Genomic DNA, 14,626 nt, shown 5'->3' with positions numbered 1-14,626 from the left:
TTTGGTTTTGAAGTATTGATTCCTGATTTCTGTAGATTCATCAATCTCCCTGAATTCTATTCTTTGTCTGAAGGATTTGTTCTCCTCAGAGAGTTTTCTTATCTCTTTTTCTATCTGGCCAATTTTGCTTTTTAAAGCATTCTTCTCCTCAATAACTTTTTGAACTGTTTTATCCATTTGACCTAAGCTGGTTTTTAGCATGCTATTTTGTTCAGCATTTTTTTTTTTTGGATTTCCTTGACTAAGCTGCTGCTGACTTCATTGTCATGTTTTTTCCTGCATCTCTTTCATTTTTTTCCCCAGTTTTTCTTCTAACTCCCTCATTTGATTTTCAAAGTCTTTTTTGAGCTCTCTCATAGCCTGACCCCAGTTTCTATTTTTCTGGGAGTCTTTAGATGCAGGAGCTTGTGTTTCCTCATCTTCAGACTGAATTTATTGATCCTTCTTGGGATCATAGATAATGTATTTATCAATGGTGTTCCTCTTTTTTCTCTGCTTCCTCATTTTCCCAGCCTAAGCCTGTTTTAGGGGTCCTTCCTGAGCTTTTGGGGCACTCCTACAAGGGTCTCAGTGTGTGAGGCTCTTTCCTCCCTCCTGGTCTGTGAATAACCATATACGCTCCCGTCTGCCAGGGGCCTGAGTTGGAGGGGGCTGCTGCTGTTCTGTGTGGGGGCCTAGACTGCGATCAGTATCTGAATGTGTTCAGAGCCCCAGAGTCCTGTTCCAGGGGCAGAGCACAGAGCTCTGCAGTCTGTCTTCACTCTGCTCCCTGAACTCAATGGGCTCATGCCCTGGAGGCTCCTGCTTACCAGCTCCATATGCTTCTGTTCTTGTATCTGGGCTGCAGAAAGACCATGCTGCTAGCTGTGTGCCCTGATGGCTGGGCTCCATGTGCTCTCTCTTCCAGAGGTCCCTTGCTGTTCCCCCACTTTATGCTCGGTGTTCGCTAGTGTGTAGCTCAGGAGACTCCCCTGCTGCTGTGAGCTGGGGCTCCCAGTTACCTGGGGCTGCATCTGGGAGGCTCAAGTTCTTTCACTCTCGCGGGCCGCCCCTCTGGCGGGCCACCCCTCTGGCAGGCCACCCCTCTGGAGGGCCACCCCTCCGACCCCGGGGAGCAGAGCTTTTCTGCTCTTTTTCAGGTTACCTTGAGTAGGAGAACTGCCTCTCTGGGTCCCTTTGTGGATTCTGTCTTTCGAAAGTTTAGTTAGAGTCCTTGGTTTAGAAGTTTTATCAGAGAGTGCCTAAGACTTGATCCTTTCTTGTGGCCATCTTGGCTCTGCCCCTCATCAAACAGCATTTCTGATAGTGTTTACAATGTTTTCTACTTCTGCTCATTTTGCTCGGCATCAATCCATGGAAGTCTTTTAAAACTTTTCTGAAGTTCCTTTTGATTTCTTAAAAAAACAATACTATGTTACATTCATATATACCACAATTTGATCAGTCATTTCCCAATTGATGAGCCTTCTCTTAATTTCCCATCTTTCACTATCAGAGGAGTTGCTATAGTTTCATATGAGAGTGTTTTTTTATCCTTTTTTTGTTATCTCTTTGGGGTACTTGGTAGTGGAACTGCTGGATGAAAGAGTAGTCACATATTGTTTGGGCATAGTTCCAAAGTGAACTCAAGTAAGGTTGGATCAATTCACAACTCCATCAACAATGCAATTATTGGTTCAATTTTACCACAGGCCCTCCAACACTGATAATTTCCCCTTTATAGTTATAATGACCAATTTAATAGGAGTAAGATGGCACCTCAGAATCATTTTAATTTTCATTTCTCTAATCAATAATGATTTAGAGCATTTTTTGCATGATTATAGATTGCTTTAATTTTTCATCTGAGAATTGCTTTATATCCTTTGACAATTTATCACCTAGGGAATGATTCGGATTTTTTAAATGTAATTCAGTTCTCTATATGTTTGGAAATGAGTCATTTATAAAAACACTAGATGTGAAAAATGTTTCTCAGCTTGCTCCCAGTATTCCTTTTAATTTTGGTTGCATTGGTTTTATTTATGCAAAACCTTTTCAATTTCATCTAAACAAAGTTTGGGATTTTATGATGTTCTCTATCTTTTCTTTGGTCATAAACTCCTCCCCTTTTCATAGATTAGCAGAAAACTGTTCCTTGTTCTCCTAACTGGATTATGATATTATCATATATGTTCTCATATCCTGTACCCATTTCAACTTACCTAGTTTATGCCATACTATCTTCTAGTTTTCCCAGAAATTTTTATCAGAGTAAGTTCTTATCCAAAAAGCTGGAATATTTGAGTTTATCAAATGGTAGATTACTAGAGTCATTTATTACTGTTTCTTTGGCACCTAATCAATTTCACTGATCTACCACTCCATTTCTTAGCTAGTACCAAACAGTTTTGATGACTGAATCTTTATAATAAAATATAAGATCTGGTATGACTAGGTCACCTTTCTATGCATTTTTTAAAATTACTTACCTTGTTATTCTTAACTGTTCTTTCATATGAATTTAGTTACTTTTTTCTAGCTCAATAAAGTAATTTTTTGGAAATTTTGTTGGTATGGCACTGTATAAATTATTTTATTTGGGTAGAATTGTCATTTTTATTTTATTAGCTTTGCCTACCCATGAAGAATTGACATTTGCCTAATTATTTGGACCTGATCTCATTTGTGTGAAATGTATTTTATAGTTGTTTTTAGATAGTTTCTGAAATTGTCTTGGCAGGTAAACTTCCAAGTATTTTATGTTGTCTACAGTTACTGTATCTATCTATCTATCTATCTATCTATCTATCTATCTATCTATCTATCTATCTATATATATATATATACATATATATATATATATAATTTTTCTCTTTTGTTTCTTTGTTTTCTTGATATTGTATAGAAATGCTGATGATTATGTAAGTTATTTTATATCCTGCAACATTGCTCAAGGTGTTAATTGTTTCAAATAGGTTTTTAGTTGATTTTCTAGGATTCCTTAAGTATGTCATATCATCAGCAAGTGAGAATGTTGCTTCTTCATCATCTGTTCTAATTCTTTCAATTTAATTTCTTTCTCTTATTGCTAAAACTAACATTGCTAATGCATTGAATAATATTTGTGATGATGGGTAACTTTGTTTCACCCCAATATTATTGGGAATGCTCCTAACTTATCTCCATTACATATAATGTTTATTGATAGTTTTAGATAGATACTACACTATCACTTTAAAGAGAAATCCATTTAGTCTTACTCTCCCTAAGTTTTTTAATAGGAATGGACTTTTTCAAAATATTTTTCAGCATCTATTAAAATAATCAGATGATTTCTATTTGATTTCTGTTATTGATATAGTCAGCTATGCAGATAGTTTTCCTAATATTGTATAAACCCTGCATATTTGGTATAAATTCTACCAGATCATAGTGTATTATCCTAGTGAAAACTTGCTATAATTGCTTTGCTAATATTTTATTTAAAATTTTTGCATCAGGGGTGGCTAGGTGGCATAGTGGATAAAGCACTGGCCTTGGAGTCAGGAGTACCTGGGTTCAAATCTGGTCTCAGACACTTAATAATTATCTAGCTGTGTGGCCTTGGGCAAGCCACTTAACCCCATTGCCTGGCAAAAACTAAATATTTTGCATTCATATTTAGTGGGGAAATTGGTCTATTATTGTATTTCTTTGCTTTTATTCTTCCTGGTTTAGGTATCAACACCATATTGTTGTCATAGATGAAATTTTTCAAAACTCTTTCCTCATGTATTTTTTCAAATATTTCATATGGAATTATAATTAATTTTTTTCTTTAAATGCTAGGTAGAATTTTTTGGGGAATCCATCTGACCCTGGAGACTTTTCTTTATGGAGTTTATAAATGACTTCTTTAAATCTTTTCTGAAATGGAGTTATTTGAGTATTTAATTTCTTCTTCTGTTAATCTGGGTAATTTATATTTTTTCAAAAATTCATCTATTTCACACAGATTATCACATTTATTTTCATACAGGTGGGCCATATAGCTTTGAAATTTTTCTTTAATTTTCTCCTCATTGTTGGTGCATTTACTTTTTTCATTTTTTGATGCTAATAATTTGGTTTACTTCTTTTTAAATGAAATTACCCAAGAGTTTATCCATTTTTATGGATTTTGCATGCAATAGATTCAATTTTATTTATTATTTCAATAGTTTTCTTACTATCAATTTCTCCTGTGATTTTCAAAATTTTTAATTTGATCTTTATTTGGGGATTTTTAAATTCTTCTTTTCCTAGATCTTTTAGTTGCTTGCCCAATACATTGATTTCCTCTCTATATTTTATTTATTTAAGCATTTAGAGCTATAAAATTTACCCTAATATTTGTTTTGGTTGTATCTTACAAGTTTTTGGTATGTTGTCTCTTTACTTTTAATGTCTTGGATGAAATTATTAATTATTTCTATGAGTTGTTGTTGTTGGAAACACTAATTCTTTAAAATCATGTTACTTAGTTTCTAACTAATTTTTTCCCTATGTTTTTTCTTTCTTTTGAAAAATATTTATTTGGTTCCATCCCAGAAGTCAGAGAGAAGTCAGGAACTGTATTAAGTTCTCCTGGCTTTCCTTCAGAACTAGGATGAATCAAATCTTTTAACATAATTTGGATCCACAAAACCCAGAGAATAACTTAGGAGAATACCAACCCAGAAGTTTGAAGGGCCTGGAATTGATATTACAAAGAGCAAAGGAAGCTTGGAATGAAGCAAAGAATTTACTATCCAGCAGGACTGAACCTTCTCTTCCAGGGAAAAAGATGGATTTTTAGCAAAACAGTAGACTTCCAATTTTTCCTGATGAAAAGACCAGGAGACTCAAGAGAGATACATGAAAAGGTAAAAAGGGGAAAAGGAAAAACAACTGTTATCCAATAAGATGAAACTGGCTATATCCCTACCTGGGAGAAATATTCTCAGACCTCTTGAGAATTGTAACTCTATTACAGGGAATACACTTAGCCAGAAGTAATGAACACTCATGACTCATCTGTGGCTGTGATAGAATGATTTAAAAATAATATCTCCTTAAAAAGGGGAAGCAGTAAAGAGATAGAAGGATGAAAGAATTTGAATGGGGTAAATTACATCACATGAAGAGGTACAGAGGTGAGAAATGCCTGAATCTTACTCTCACCAGATATGACTAAAAGAAGGATTAACACACACACACACACACACACACATACACAAACATACACACGCAAAGAGTTAAGTTTAGAAACTTATATTTTATATTGCCTTTCAAGTATTAAGAGGGGGAATGGGAGAGGTGGGAGGGGGAAGGGGGATGAAAAGAAGAACTGTCAGAAGGAAGAGAAGGATTAAAGGGCAAAGGTAAAGGGAAAAGGAAGGGGAGAAGAGTTGGATATAAGGGAGCAAACCCATTGAAGGAAGTGGTATGCAGAAAAAAAATACTGCGGAATAGGGATAAGGGGGGAAAATGGAGAAAAATACAAACAGAGAGAAGATAGGAGGAAGGGCAATAAAGAGTTAGTAATTATAATTTTGAATGTGACTGGATTGAACTCTCCCATAAAATGGAAGCAGATAGTAGAGTGGTTTAAAAATCAGAATCCTTGAAGCAGAGTGATACATATAAATTAAAGGTAAAATATTGGAACAGAATATATTATGCTATAGCTGAAGTGAAAAAAGGAAGGGGGTAGCAATCCTTATCTCAGATAAAGGGGCTACAAAAATAGATCTCATTAAAAGAGATAGGGAAGGAAACTATATCCTCCTACAAGGTATCAAAGACAATCAAGCAATTTCAATACTAATATGTATACATCAAGTGGTATAGCACCCAAATTCTTAGAGGAGAAGCTGAATGCAATCCAGGAAGACATAGACAGCAAAATTCTAGTGGTGGGAGACCTCAACCCTCACCTCTCAGAATTATATAAATCTAACCATAAAATAAACAAGAAGAAAGTTAAGGAGGTAAATAGAATGCAAGTAAACATAGACATGATTGTCCTTTGGAGAAAACTGAATGGGGATAGAAAGGAATATACCTTTTTTCTGTAGTACATGGCACCTATAAAAAATTTGACCTTGTACTAGGGCATTAAAAACCTCATAATCAAATGCAGAAAGACAGAAATATTGAATGCATCCTTTTCTGATCATGATGCAAAAAAAAAAAATCACACGCAATAAAGGACCATGGTGAGATAGACCTAAAATTAAGTGGAAACTCAATAACCTCATTTTAAAGAATGAGTGGATCAAACAACACATTATAGACAGAATTAATGATTTCATCCTCGACAATGACAATGACTCAACAAACAAAAACTTATGGGAAACTGCCAGAACAGTTAAATGCTTACATGAATAAAATGGAGAAAGAGAAAAATCAATGAATTAAGCCTGCAACTAAAAAAAATTAGAGAAAAAAACAAATTAAACCCCCCAATTAAATGCCAAATAAGAATTTCTTTAAATTGAAGGGGAAATTAATAAAATCAAAAGCAAGATTTGGTTTTATGAAAAAACTAATAAATTAGACCTTTGGTTAACTTGATTAAAAAAAAGAAAGAAGAAACTAAATTACTAGTATAAAAATGGAAAAAAGTGAACACACCACCGATGAGAAGGAAATTAAAGTAACAATTTGGAACCATTTTCCCCAAATGTACACCAATAAATTTAATATTCTAAATGAAATGGGTGAATATTTGCAGAAATATAAGTTGCCCAGGTTAAATGAAGAGAAAATTAAATACTTAAATAATTCTAACTCAGAAAAAGAAATTGAATAAGCCATCAATGGACTCCATAAGAAAAAATCTTCAAGATCAGATGGATTCATAAGGGAATTCTATCAAATATTTAAGGAAAAAATCATTCCAATTCTATAGAAATTATTTGAGAAAATAGGTGAAGAAGGCGATCTACCAAATTTCTTCCATGATACCAATGTGTTGCTGATACCTAAACCAGGAAGAATCAAAACAGAGAAAGAAAATTATAGACCAATTTCCCTAATGAATATGGTTGGATGCAAAAATCTTGAATAAAATCTTAGTAAAGCAATTACAGCAAGCTATCACTAGGATAATACACTATGACTAAGATTTATTCCAGGAATGCAGGGTTGATTCAATTTTAGGAAAACTATATAAATTAATTAATTTTTATCAATAACAAACCTAACAGAAATCATATAATTTTCAATAGATTCTGAAAAAACCTTTGAAAAAATACACCCTCCATTCCTACTAAAAACCCTAGAAAGCATAGGAATAAATGGATTGTTCATTAGAATGATAAACAGTATCAACAAGCATTATATACAATGGTGATAAACTAGAGGCATTCCCAATAAGAACAAGAGTGAAACTAGGATGCTTGTTATCAACAATACTATTCAATATTTTATTAGAAAGTTTAGCTTCACCAAAAATGTAAGAAAAAGAAATTGAACGAATTAGAATTGGGAGGTAAAAGAAATAAAACTATCATTCTTTGCAGATGACAAGAGGGTATATATCTAGAGAACTCTAAAAACATCATCAAAAAAACTCTTGTAAACAATTAACAACTTTAGCAAAGTCCTAGGATATAAAATAAACCCACATAAATTCTCAACATTTCTATATATTACTAGCAAGATAAAACAGCAAGAGTTAGAAAGAGAAATCCCATTTAAAATAACTTCAGGCAACATAAAATATTTGGGAGTCTACCTGCCAAGGCAGGCTCATACTATGAATACAACTATAAATCACTTTTCACACAAATCAAATCAGATTTAAATGACTGGTCAAATATCAACTGCTGATGGATAGGCTTGTGGGTACACAGGCTATTCTAACAACCATGACGCAAATTATTTCCAAGTAAACCACCACCTGGACAGTCTCAGGAGCTGGCTTGCCGCCCTGAGAGATAAGGTGAGCTGGAGTCTTTGGGAGCCAGAGTCTTTGGGACCTGGACATTCCACCCCAATGACCAAGTGCACTAGACACAGCTGTGCCTTATCATCTCCTCCCTAACATACCCTCCTATCCTGTAATGCAAGATGCTGCACGTACACAATGCTTGCACCCCCATTATTCTTTGTTCTACCCGAGAAGACCTAACAGTATACGTGTAATAGCTAAGCAGTAATAAAATTGAGCTGGAGGCATAAGGCAGTAGTGGCTTGACTCCTTATTCTCTGTTCCCCTCCTGGAGGGAGGCTGCCACTGTGGGCCCCAAGGAAGTAAGCCACAACATAGGCTGAGCTAATATAATAAAAATGACAATTCTACCTAAATTAAATTATTTATTTAGTGACATGTCAATCAACTTCCAATGAGCTAGAATAAATTATAACTAAATTCATATGGAGAAACAAAAAGTCAACAATATCAAGGGATTTAACGAAAAAAGTACAAAAGAATGTGACTTAGCCTTACCAGATCTAAAATTATATTATTAAAGAATCAATCATCAAAACTGTCTCATACTACCTAAGAAGCAGAGTGGCAGATCAGTGAAAAAGACTAGGTATAAAAGAGACAGCAGGAAATGATTAAAGTAATCTGTTGTTTGATAAACCCAGCTTCTAGGATAGGAACTCACTCTTTGACAAAAACTATTGGGGAAAATGGATGTTAGGATGATAGAAACTTGGATGAGACTAACATCTCACACATTATACCAAGATAAGAACAAAATGGATTTAGACATAAAAGAATATTATAAGCAAAGGGGGAGAACAAGGAATAGTTTACCTGTCAGATCTATGGAAAGAGAAGCAGTTTATGACCAACAAAGAGATAAAGAACATCATTAAAAACAAACTGGATAATTTTGATTACATTAAAATAAAAGTTTTTGCACAGATAAAAACCACTGCAATCAAGATCAAAAGAAGTATCGCAAATCAAGAAACAATTTTAATACTAGTGTTTCTGATAAAGGATTCATTTTTAAAATACAAAGAGAACTGCATCAATTTTATAAAATCAAAGCCATTCCCCAATTTACAAATGCTCAAAGGATAAAAAAAGACAATTTATAGATGAGAAAATCAAATATAGTCATAAGAAAAATTATACTAAATCATTAGTGATTAATAATCTGCTGTTTGATAAAGCCAAAGAGTTCAGGTTCTGGGATAGGAGCTCATTCTGATAAAAACTACTGGAAAAAAATTGGAAGATGATATGGCATAAACTTGGATTAGCCCAATATCTCACACTATTTTCCAAGATAAGTTCAAAATGGATGCAGGATTTAGACATAAAAGAAAATATTATAAGCAAGCTAGGAGACAAGGAACAGTTTATCTGTCAGATCTTTGAAAAAGGGAGCAATTTATGACTAAGGAAGAGATAGAGAATATTATAAAAAATAAACTGGATAATTTTGATTACATTAAATTAAAAAGTTTTTGCCCAAACAAAACCATTGTAACCAAGATCAAAAGAAATGTAGTAAATTGTGAAAAATTGTTTACAACTAGTATTTCTGACAAAGGACTCATTTCTAAAATATACAGGGAAATGAGTCACACATATTAAAAAAAACAAGTCATATGTAAAGTCAATTTGCAGATGTGAAAATCAAAGTTGTCTATAGTCAAATGAAAAATTGCTCTAATTAATTAATTACTGATTAGAGAAATGCACATTAAAGCATCTCTGAAGTACTACCTCATACCGCTCTAATTGGTCAATATGACCAAAAAGACAATGATCAGTATGGTAAAGGATGTGGGAAATTGGTACACTAATGCATTATTATTGGAGCTGTGAAGAGAGCAATTTGGAATAATGCCCAAAGGGCAATAATAATTTGCATGCCCTTTGATTCAGCAATACCACTACTGGGTGTACACCCTGAAGAGAAAATCAAAGATGGTAAAAATATCACTTGTACAAAAATATTCATAGCAACTCTGTTTGTGGCAGCAAAGAATTGGAAATTAAGGATCAATTGGGGAATGGCTAAGCAAACTATGGTATATGTATGTTATGGAACACTGTTGTTCTATTAGAAATCAGGAGGATGAGATTTCAGAGAAGCCTAGAAAGACTTACATGAACTGATGCTCAGTGAGATGAGTAGAACCAGAGGAACATTATATACCCTAACAGCAACATGGGGGTGATGATCAACCTAAATGGACTTGCCCATTTCATCAGTGCAATAATAAGGGACAATTTTACTGTATCAATGAAGGAGAATACCTTCTTTATCCAGAGAAAGAAGTGTGGAGCTTAAACAAAAACAAAATATTATTATCTTCAATTTTAAAAAAAAATGTTGTCATGTGTGCTGCATAATTCCCCTCTCTCTAATATTTTATTTCTTCCACAAGGATTTTTTTCTCTCTCAATACATTCAATTTTGATCAACACATAGCATGGAAACAATATAAAGATTATCAGACTGCCTTCTGAGGGGGAGTGGGGGAAGGAGGAGAGAAGGGGGGTTGGGGGAAACTTGTAAAATGCAAAACTTTACACAAATGATAGGTAGAAACTACTATTGTATATAATTGGAAAAGAAATACAGTATTTATTAAAATTATTTACTTTCACATTACTAAAATTGCCATGTTGCAAAAGTAAACATAATTCCCTCTCTCCCCACAAAGGTAGAAAAACCTCAAGAAAAATAAAATAAGAAAAAAGAAAACTGTAATTAGTCTGTGTTCAGAAATGTACAGTCTCTGGGATAGATCACATTCTTGATCATAAATCAATCACATAAGTTGCTTTAATTTTTAACCCACAGTTTCAATTCCTAGATCTATTTTCCTCCATTTTATTTCACCCTGCCCCCCATTTATTCCATTCTCTCTCTTTTCTTTTACCCTGTCCATCCTCAAAAGAGTGTTGCATCTGACCACCCTCTCTCATAATCTTCCCTCTCTTCAATCTCCTGTACTCATCCTTCCCCTTTCCTGTCCCCTTTCTCCCATCCCTTTTCTCTCATTTTTTTTCTCATTGGAAGTGACTCAGAACTATCAGATCAAGGAGAAAATGCTACAAACAACCAGATAGAAACAATTCAGAGGAGAAGGAGTCACAGTCAGGATTACACAGAACCTGGATGAGTCAACATTAAGGGATTGAAAGGCCTGGAATATAGTATTCTGGAGAGCAGGGAAGCTTTGATTACAGTCAAGAATTCACTATCCAGAAAAGCTGAGCCTTCTCTTTCAGGGGAGAAGATGAACATTTCACAAAATAGGATACTTTTAATTTTTTGTGATGAAAAATTTCCAATTTGTTATTTGATTGAGGGTTTTTAATTTGATTTGTTCTTCAAACATGAGATTCAAGAGATACATGAAAAGGTAAGCAGGGAAAGAAGGAATGGACATCTATTACATATTGATGACTTTGATGGAATAATTTTAAAATAATATCTCATTACAAAGGGGGGAAATAAAAATAAGAGAGGAAAGGGTAATTTGAATGGGGTAAATTACAACCCATGAAGTGGTGCAAAGGACCTATTGCAATATAGAGGAAGAAGGGAGAAGATGAGAAACACATGAATCTTATGTTCATCAGATTTGGCTCAAAGAGAGCTTAACACACACACTCAGTTGAGTTTGGAAACTTGTCTTTCCTTTCAAGTTTTAAGAGGGGAAGGAAAGGACAGAATTAAAGGAAAGAAAAGGGAATAGGGATAAGGTGAAAAAAGGGAAAAATATAAAGGAGGGATGATAGCATGGAAGGCAATAAAGAGTTAGTAATTATGTCTTTGAATGTGAATGGGATGAACTGTCCCATAAAACAGAAGTGAATAGCAGGGTGGATTAAAAACCAGAATCCTACAATATGCTGCTTCCAAGAAACACATTTGAAACAGGGAGATACAAAAGAGTTGAAGGTAAAAGACTGAAGCAAAATATATTATGCTTAATTTGAATTGGAAAAGGCAGGGGTAGCAATCCTTATCTCAGGCAAAGCAGCTACAAAATTATATCTCATTAAAAATCATAAGTAAGGAAACAATATCCTCCTAAAAACTATCCTAGATAATGAAGTGATGCCAGTATTAAATATGTATGCATGAAGTGATAGAGTATGCACATTCTTAGAAGAGAAGCTGAAAGAATTTCAAGAAGACATAGACAACAATATTTCACTGGTATGAGACTTTAACCTCCCTCTTTCAGAATTAAATAAATCTAACAATTAAATAAGCAATAAAGAAATTAAGGAAGTAAATAGAAAGTTAGAAAATTTAGGAATACTAGAAATTGGAGACAATTGAATGATAATAGAAAGGAATATATCTTTTATTCTGCAGTACAGGGCAGCTACATGAAAATTGACCATATACAAGGGCATAACAACATCATGATCAAATGCAGAAAAACAGAAATATTGAATGCATGCTTTTCTGATCAGGATGCAAAAAAAGGTCATATGCAATAAAGGACCATGATGAAATAGACTTAAAACTAATTGGAATCTAAATAACTTCATTTTAAAGAATGAATGGATCAAACAACAAATCATAGACAGAATTAATGATTAAATCCAAGGCAATGAAAATAACATGATACCATACCCACACTTATGGGATATAGCCAAACCAGTTATTAGGGAACATATTATATCTCTAAATGCTCATTTGAAGAAAACATAGATAGAGCATGCAACTAAAAAAGGTAGATGAAGATCAAATTAAAAACCATCAATTAAATACCAAATTGGAAATACTTCAAATTAAAGGATAAATTAATAAAATTAAAAGGGGGAATACTATTGAACTAAAATAAAATCAAGAGTTTTATGAAAAAAAATAAAATAAAAAACCTACGGTTAATTTGATTTTAAAAAAAAGAAAGAAGAAAACCAAATAACTAGTATAAAAAATGAAAGAGTGAATTTCACCACCATTGAAGAAGAAATAAAATAATATTGGGAAGTATTTTGCCCAACTATATGCTAATAAATTTGATAATCCATGTGAAATCAATCAATAGTTACAAAAATTATATATTGTTAAAGTTAAAAGAAGGAGAAATTAAATATCTAAATAATCCTATCTCAGAAAAAGAAATTCAACAAGAAATTCAACTCTCTACGAAAACATCTCCAGGTCCAGATGGATTCACAAGTGAATTCTATCAAACAGTCAAGGAAAAATTGGTGGAGCTGTGAACTGATACAGTTTTTCTGAAGAGCCACTTGTAATTATTCCCAATAAAATGTGTATACCCTTTGAGAAAAGGGGTAAAAGTCCCACATGTACAAAAATATTCATATTAGCTCTTTGTAGTGGCAAAAACCTGGAAATTTATTGAATGCTCATCAATTGGGAAATAGCTGAAAAAATTGTGGCATATGTATGAGAATGAAAGAATAGTATTGTTCTATAAGAAAACATGAGGGACACGATTTCAGAAAAGTCTGGAAAAGACTTGAATAAATTGATGCTGTGTGAGATAATAGAGCCAGAACATTATACACCATAATAACAACAACATGGGGTAATGAACTACTCTGATGGACTTGACTCCATCAGTACCATAATCAGGGAAAATTTTAAGGGATTTGAGATGTAGAATGCCATTTGTATTCAGAGAAGGAACAGTAGAGTTTGAATGAAGAGCAAAGATTATTATCTTCATTTTTAAATGTTGTCATATTTCTTTTGTAATTTTGCTATCTCTAATGTTTTCTTCCTTTTGGATATTTTTTCTCTCAACATATTCTATTTGGATCTATGTGTACCATGGAAGCTAATGTAAAGATGATATTGAAGTGCCTTCTGTTAGGGGGGGAGGGATGGAAGTGAGAGAGGGAGAAAAAATTTTGTAAAATTCAAAACCTTGCAAAATAAATGATTAGTAGAAACTATGATTGTATGTAACTGGAAACCAAATAAAACATTTATACAAATTAAAAAAGAGAATGTTCTGTTTGTTGTAATTCAAGTTCTTTTGCCTTCTGGGATATTATATTCTGAGCCCAATGAGCCCTGAAGTAGATGCTGCTAAATCCTGTGTAATCCTGACTGAATTATATCTTTCTGATAGCTTGTAATGTTTTCTCTTTCACTTGAGAGTTCTGGAATTATTACTATATTATATAATATATTATTATATAATATATAATATTCCTGGGAGTTTTTATTTGGAGATTTCTTTCAGGAGGTCACTCAGTTTCTATTTTGTCCTCTGCTTCTAGGGTATCAGGGAAATTTTCCTGGAGAATTTCTTGAAAAAATGAAGTCTAGGCTCTTTTGCTGGTGATGACTTTTGGTAGCCCAATATTTTTAATTTATGTCTCCTGGATCTACTTTCCTGGTAAGGTTCTTTTTCCAATGAGATGGTTCACATTTTCTTCCAATTTTTCATTCTTTCAGTTTTTGTTTTATTGTTTCTTTTTTTCTCACAAAGTCATCAGCTTCTCTTTGCTCCATTCTACATTTGAAGGAATTGTTTTCTTTAGAAAGTAATTTTCTCTCCTTTTCCATCTGGTCAATTCTGCTTTTTAAGGTATTCTTTTCCCCATTGAAATTTTGGACTGTTTTTTCCATTTGATTTAAACTGGTTTTGAGATGTTATTTTTTTCAGTTTTTTTGTCTTCTTCACCAAGTCACTGACTTGGTTTTCATGATTTTCCTGC

This window comes from Macrotis lagotis, chromosome 1 (genome assembly GCF_037893015.1).
Source record: "Macrotis lagotis isolate mMagLag1 chromosome 1, bilby.v1.9.chrom.fasta, whole genome shotgun sequence".
NCBI lineage: Eukaryota > Metazoa > Chordata > Mammalia > Peramelemorphia > Peramelidae > Macrotis > Macrotis lagotis.
This window is presented reverse-complemented; position numbering follows the sequence as displayed.